This window comes from Terrapene carolina, unplaced genomic scaffold, assembly GCF_002925995.2.
Source record: "Terrapene carolina triunguis isolate 2854851 unplaced genomic scaffold, T_m_triunguis-2.0 Scaffold126, whole genome shotgun sequence".
NCBI lineage: Eukaryota > Metazoa > Chordata > Testudines > Emydidae > Terrapene > Terrapene triunguis.
Window position 1 is genome coordinate 84,625 of NW_020664477.1, and position 6,245 is coordinate 90,869.

Here is a 6,245-nt window from a genome sequence, read left to right on the forward strand (position 1 = left end):
TGCTGCCCCATACTGATACATTTCAGGCAATAGTACTGCAATATGCAATCTGAAGAGGAGAGAGGAGGAAAGGGGAATAGAAATAATGGGAGAGCTAACTACCTCTGTTAGTATAAATGCACCACTCAGCAACAAGCTGCTCAAAGGGTTGCAGCAGACAGACAAAGGAATGGAGGAGGGTAGAATTAACATGAAAAGGGAGCTCTGCTCCCCGTGATTGTTACGTTTTGCCATGCACAAATCCTGTTGAGATAATCTATATTTTAGGTAAAGAGAATAAACAAAAATCTAATTTTCATGAGAAGAGCACACTGTGACTCTTCTCTGTAACGGACTGCACTAAACGGAACATAAAATGGCTGGCTGCCTGCATTGACAGTATTGTCCCTAAATTTAAAAGTAGAGTACACAAAGAACAATTACATTGTTAAATGGACTTCATGGGCTGATGATACCCAATTAAAAGGAAATCTGCCTAAGTACAAATTTCCACTGAAATCAATGGGAGCTTTACATGAGTAAGGACTGCAAGATTAGTCCCTAAGGTGATAGAATACCCATCTATGTCCAAGGCCTGTAACATGATAGCAAGTAGGGACAACTGCAGAACCCTCTTTTTTTTTTTTCTTTAAGCAAAGTGGGGGTGGCGAGAACCAGAACTTTCTAAAAGTTGAAGTAGAAGAAGTGAATCTCTCATATTGTAGCATGAGATTTTTATCTGTCTTGAAGAAATGCACTTTATAAAGTAAATTAATTCTGTAAGAATGAATTTTTCAGAAGAATGTGGTTTTGTGGAAAATATCCAAAGAAATTCAGTCTTCCATAGTGTTACACAAATATCTGCTAAAAGACAGTATGTCTGGAGTTGGTGACTAAATAGGGTGACCAGATGACAGAAGTGAAATATCGGGACGCAGGGGGGCGGAGCAAAAAAAAACAAAAAAAAAACACCGCCGGAGCACAGGAGGAAAAATTGGCAGGGGCGGGCCGGGGAGGCGCGGCAGCCAGCAACAACAAACCCCCAATTCTTTTGGTATAGTGGGACTCAGGAGGTACTTTTCAACCTAACATATACCCCAACACACCTATGGCTGAGACTCTGCTCCCCTCAGACTTGTTCTCCTCTCCTCTGGTCCTCCTCTTCACATTTTTAAGCCTTCGTTGTTTAGCAGAGAGCAGAAACCAAAGCCCCACACACACCCACTCCGTTCAAGAGAGCACACAGCAGTACTTGTGTATATCAACAAGAGCCACTCAATCTATGGTGCATTTACAAACGCCTCCTTCCACCCAGATCCCCTCCCTTCCAGGGGAAGAGACTTCGGCTCTGGAAACAGCGATTGCTGGGTCTGCAAGACTGCCCTAACTCCAGAGAGCTCCTCCGCCCCCAGAGGAGGGCAGGGCAGGCAGCATGGCTAGGGGGCTGCTCCTTTAAACCCCGTCCCGGACTGGAGGCTTTTGGAACCGGGGAGCCAGAGGAAAGGGGGCCAAGCAGGCGAGCAGTTACCTAGAGCGAGTGGCTGGTGGCTCAGGAGCAACGCGAGCTGCTGCTGCTCAGCTATGAGCTGAGCCGGGCTACCATACCTGCTCCCCACCCAGCAACCAGAGCCGTCCCCCAAAGAGCTCCCTGCACTGGGCGGGGGCAGGGGCGCTCTCTGCCCGCTGCAGGCTGCCGGCGCCTACAAGCCCTGCCCCTGCTTCTGTGCGTGCCTGGGGAGTGGGGCTGCAGCACTCTGCAGGCTCCTGCCGGCCGGTGCCGGGAGCTCAGCTGCGCTGCCCCAGGGCCCGGAAAAAGCGGGGAGTGGCGCCGGCTTGCCGCGGTCCCCCAATATCGGGACATAAAGTGCGTCCCGACCAATGTAAGGTCGAGACATGGGACAAGTCCCCTAAAATCGGGACTGTCCCAGTAATATCGGGACGTCTGGTCACCCTATGACTAAAGGTAATGTATAAGGCAACATGAAGAGTGGATTTAAAGGAACTCATGCTGGTATTACATATGTTAAACACTTTCTTTTCTATGACACAAGGTGAGGCAATGCTGACACAATGCTTGTGCTGTGTCAGTGTGTGTGTGTGTGTGTGTGTGTGTGTTTAAAGACAGAATGTACAAGTCAATTGGTCACCATGGAAAATCATGGCAGACGTTTGCTAATGCCCCTCATCATTCTCTCTTCTCCCGGAAGTTTACCACAGGCAGTAGAAAATCAAATTCATATTTCATTGCTTGAAAAGTCTAATAGAATCGCCTCTTAGCTAATGTGATGACAGTCTAGGATTAGATTAGGCTGTCTCAGAGAGGTTGCTGAAAAACAGTACCAAAGCTGAGTACAGCTGGAAGTAAAGCAGTGTTATTTTTAAGGTTTTGTACTGGAAATGGTTTTGTCCCATCACAGGGCAATATTTTTATTCCAGTTTTTTAGTATGTTCAAATTGGATTTTTGTGTTGATGGTATATTATAGACATTATGCATAAATGCAGTTTATAAAATTGGCTGCAGCAGTAATTTCTGTAATTATGTTACTGAACCCATTATTGCAAGCTTGGATAGCGTTTCTTTAGGTGGTCTAAAGTTAGCATCTATAGAAAATCTTATTTAAATGTCTCCCTCATGAGAGGAGCCAGAGAGCCTTATCAGATACTTTTAATGAGCTCACTGTGTAAGATGTAAGCATGGTGGTGATTTGATTTGACACATTATTCCAGCCACTTAACAGTCTCCTAGACATGTTCCCCTAGAAACATTTGCCGCATGTATTTGAACCTACCTGTGTATATATAAAGAATTGTAGCAGTATTTATTGATCATCTAATTTACAGCTGATACATAAAACTCAAATTCTGACTGCTTCTGGTCAGTACTGTTCCAATGGCACACTTCACAGACTCGTAGATTTTAAGGTCAGAAGGAACCACCATGATCAACTAATCTGACCTCCTGCATATCACAGGCCACAGAATCTTACTCACCCTCTTGTGTAATAACCCCATAACCTCTAGTTGAGTTACTGAAGTCCTCGAATCTTGATTTAAAGACTCCAGGTTACAGAGAGTCCACTGTTTACCCTAGTTCCAACTACAAGTGATCTAAGCCCTACACTAAAGAGAAAGTTTAAAAAAAACAAAACACAGGATTTCTGCCAATCTGACCTGGGGGAAATTCTTTCCTGACTCCAAATATGGTGAATTCTTTGAGCATGTGGGCAAGACCCACCAGCCAGATACCTGGGAAATAATTCTCTGTAGTAACTCAGAGCTCTTCCCATCTAGTGTCACATTTCCGACTGTTGGAGATATTTGCTAATAGTGGTGGTGGATGGGCCTTATGTCTTTGTAGGCAACCTCATCATACCAGCCCCTCCATAATTTTATCAGACTTAATCTTGAACAAATTAGGTTTTTTGCCCCCACTACTCCCCTTGGAAGGCTGTTCCTGAACTTCACTCCTTTGATGATTAGAAATCTTTATCTAATTTCAAATCTATAGTTGTTTATGGCCAGTTTATATCCCTTTGTACTTGTGCCAACAATGGCCCTTAACTCGAATAACTCTTCTCTCTCCCTGGTGTTTATCTCTCTGATGTATTTATAGAGAGCAGTCATATCTTCCTATAGCCTTCATTTTGTTTGGCTAAACAAGCCAAGCTCCTTAAATCTCCTCTTGAAAGGCAGGTTCTTCATTCCTCTGACCATTCTATAGTTCTTTTCTGTACCTGTTCCAGTTTCAATTAATCTTTCTTAAACATGGGAGACCAGAACTGCACACAGTATTCCAGATGAAGTCTCACCAGTACCTTGTACAATTGTAATAATACTTCCCTATCTCTATTGGAAATGCTTCCCTTTATGCATCCTAGGATTTCATTAGTTTTTTTATGGCTGCATCACAGTGGCAGCTCATAGTCATCCTGTTATAGACCTGGGTGTACTGGTCATTCTCCTCCTCTGTGCTTCTAACTGTTAAGTCCCCAGCTTATAGAACAAATTATTGTTGTGAGTCTTTAAGTGCATGACATTTCTGTGATGGGTTGGACCTCTTGGGAAGGCACCTGATGTGCTGAGATACCACTGAGTCTACCTGTTCTACCAGCCTGGGCCCCATTTAACCTGTTTTGCTGAGCCAGGCTCTTAAAATGTCCTCTAACACACACACAGGGAGGGCCACACCCAGCTGCAGATCAGCAATGGGAAGACTCAGCTTAAGGGACTTGCTCCAGCACTCAGATGTCCACCTCCCTTGGAGTGCAGACTCAAAGATATATTATGAAATTCGCCCCATCCCTCAATGTGGAGAGAGGTGTGGGCACACTTCTTACCCCTCCCCACCCCAGTTAGAAATTACAGAAACTGGGTTTAATAATAAAGAAAACATATTTTATTAACTATATAAGGCTGATTTTAAGTGATAAAAGGGGTAACAAACAGAACAAAGCAGATTATTAAGAAAATAAAACAGAGCACGCAAACTAAGCTTAACACACTAAAGCAACTGGTTACATGTAAGTTCTCACCCTAAATGTGGTTCTAATAATCTTCTTCACCAGCCAGACATCCTTCCAGCCTGGGTCCAGTTCTTTCCCCCAGTTCAGTCTTAGTTGTTTCCAGCAGTCATCTTGGGTGGGGTAGCAGGGGAGAACTGATAACCTGGATTACCTCACTCCCCACCCTTAAATAGGATTTGCATAAGGCAGGAGTCCTTTGTTTCCTAGTTTGACCCCTCCTCCCAGCTTCTCATGGAAAAGTACAAAATTCAAGATGGGTTCCAGTATCAGGTGACATGGTCACATGCCTCTGTAGTGCCCCCATAGCCATTCTTCGCAGGCTGACCCACACGTTCACAGGAATACTAAGGTCTTTTAGAGTCCATTGTCTCTTGCTGATGGGCCATCAATACTGTGGGACCTTTTCATTGTTGTATTTGAAGTGTTAGCAGGGAGCGTCACTCAAAGTAACATAGTTGAAATATAGATACATATTCAATAGTCCTAATTTCAGATACAGAAATGATACATGCATACAAATAGGATAATCATATTCAGTAAATCATAACCTTTCCAATGATATCTCACATGAGCCATCTTGCATAAAGTATATCTCAGTTATGTCATTCAGATAATAAGCATATTTTCATAAAGAATATAGAATGACACATCACAGTTGCACTGTGCGCTATTAAATATCATGCCATTTCTATTATTCCAGTTTTCAAAGTCGTCCGCATCTTCTTGTGTGATATTCCTGTCTTCTTCCCTATTGGCAATACCTTCCAACTTTGTGTCATTCACAAATTTTATTAGCACAGTCCTTCTTTTTGTGCCAAGGTCATTAATGAAAATTTTAAATAAAATTGGTCTCAAGACTGATCCTTGAGGAATTCTACTAGTAACTTCCCTCGAGCCTGACAGTTCACTTTTCAGCACAATCTGTTGTCGTCTCCCCTTTAACCAGTTCCTCGCCCACCTTTTGATTCTTGTATTAATTCCCATTTTCTCCAATTTAACTAATTTCCCATGGGGAGCAGTACCAATGGTGTCCTGGACAAATACCTACTTGATAGACAGGATCAAAACAATCTAAACTTTTTTTTTACAGTTTCAAATGGATGTATATTTCACTTTCTAATCTATAACTGTTGCATAATGTAGCAATTTGCTGTTAAACAGTTGTTGTTTCAGCCTGATAGCTGCATTTTACTGTTTGATTAAATTCTCCCTGTGTAGAGTTTGCGTATTTGTCTTTAAAGAACCTGATTCACAAAGCACTTATGCACATGCTTAATTTTAAGCACATGCTTAAGGCCTATTAACTTGAATGGGATGTAAGTGCTTAATTGTAAGCACATGCTTAATTGCTTTGCTGAATCAGGGCCTATGTTTGAAAAGTGCTTTTGGAATCTTTTGAGGTGAAAGATGCTGTGAAATAGTAAGACCATAATCATATTACATTTCTTATGTACACACTTCTTATTGTCTCTCATAAACTAACATGTATAAATCTATATAGCCCTGAAACCCAACCCAAACCCAACAGGACGTGACTACAAGTGTCTGGGTGGGGTCAGGGCTGGCTCCAGGCACCAGCCTGGCAAGCAGGTGCTTGGGGCGGCCACTCCGGAGCGGGGCAGCACGTCCAGCTATTCGGCGGCAATTCGGTGGATGGTCCCTCACTCCTTCTTGGAGCGAAGGACCTTCCACTGAATTGCTGCTGCAGATCGCGATCGCGGCTTTTTTTTTTTTTTTTTTTG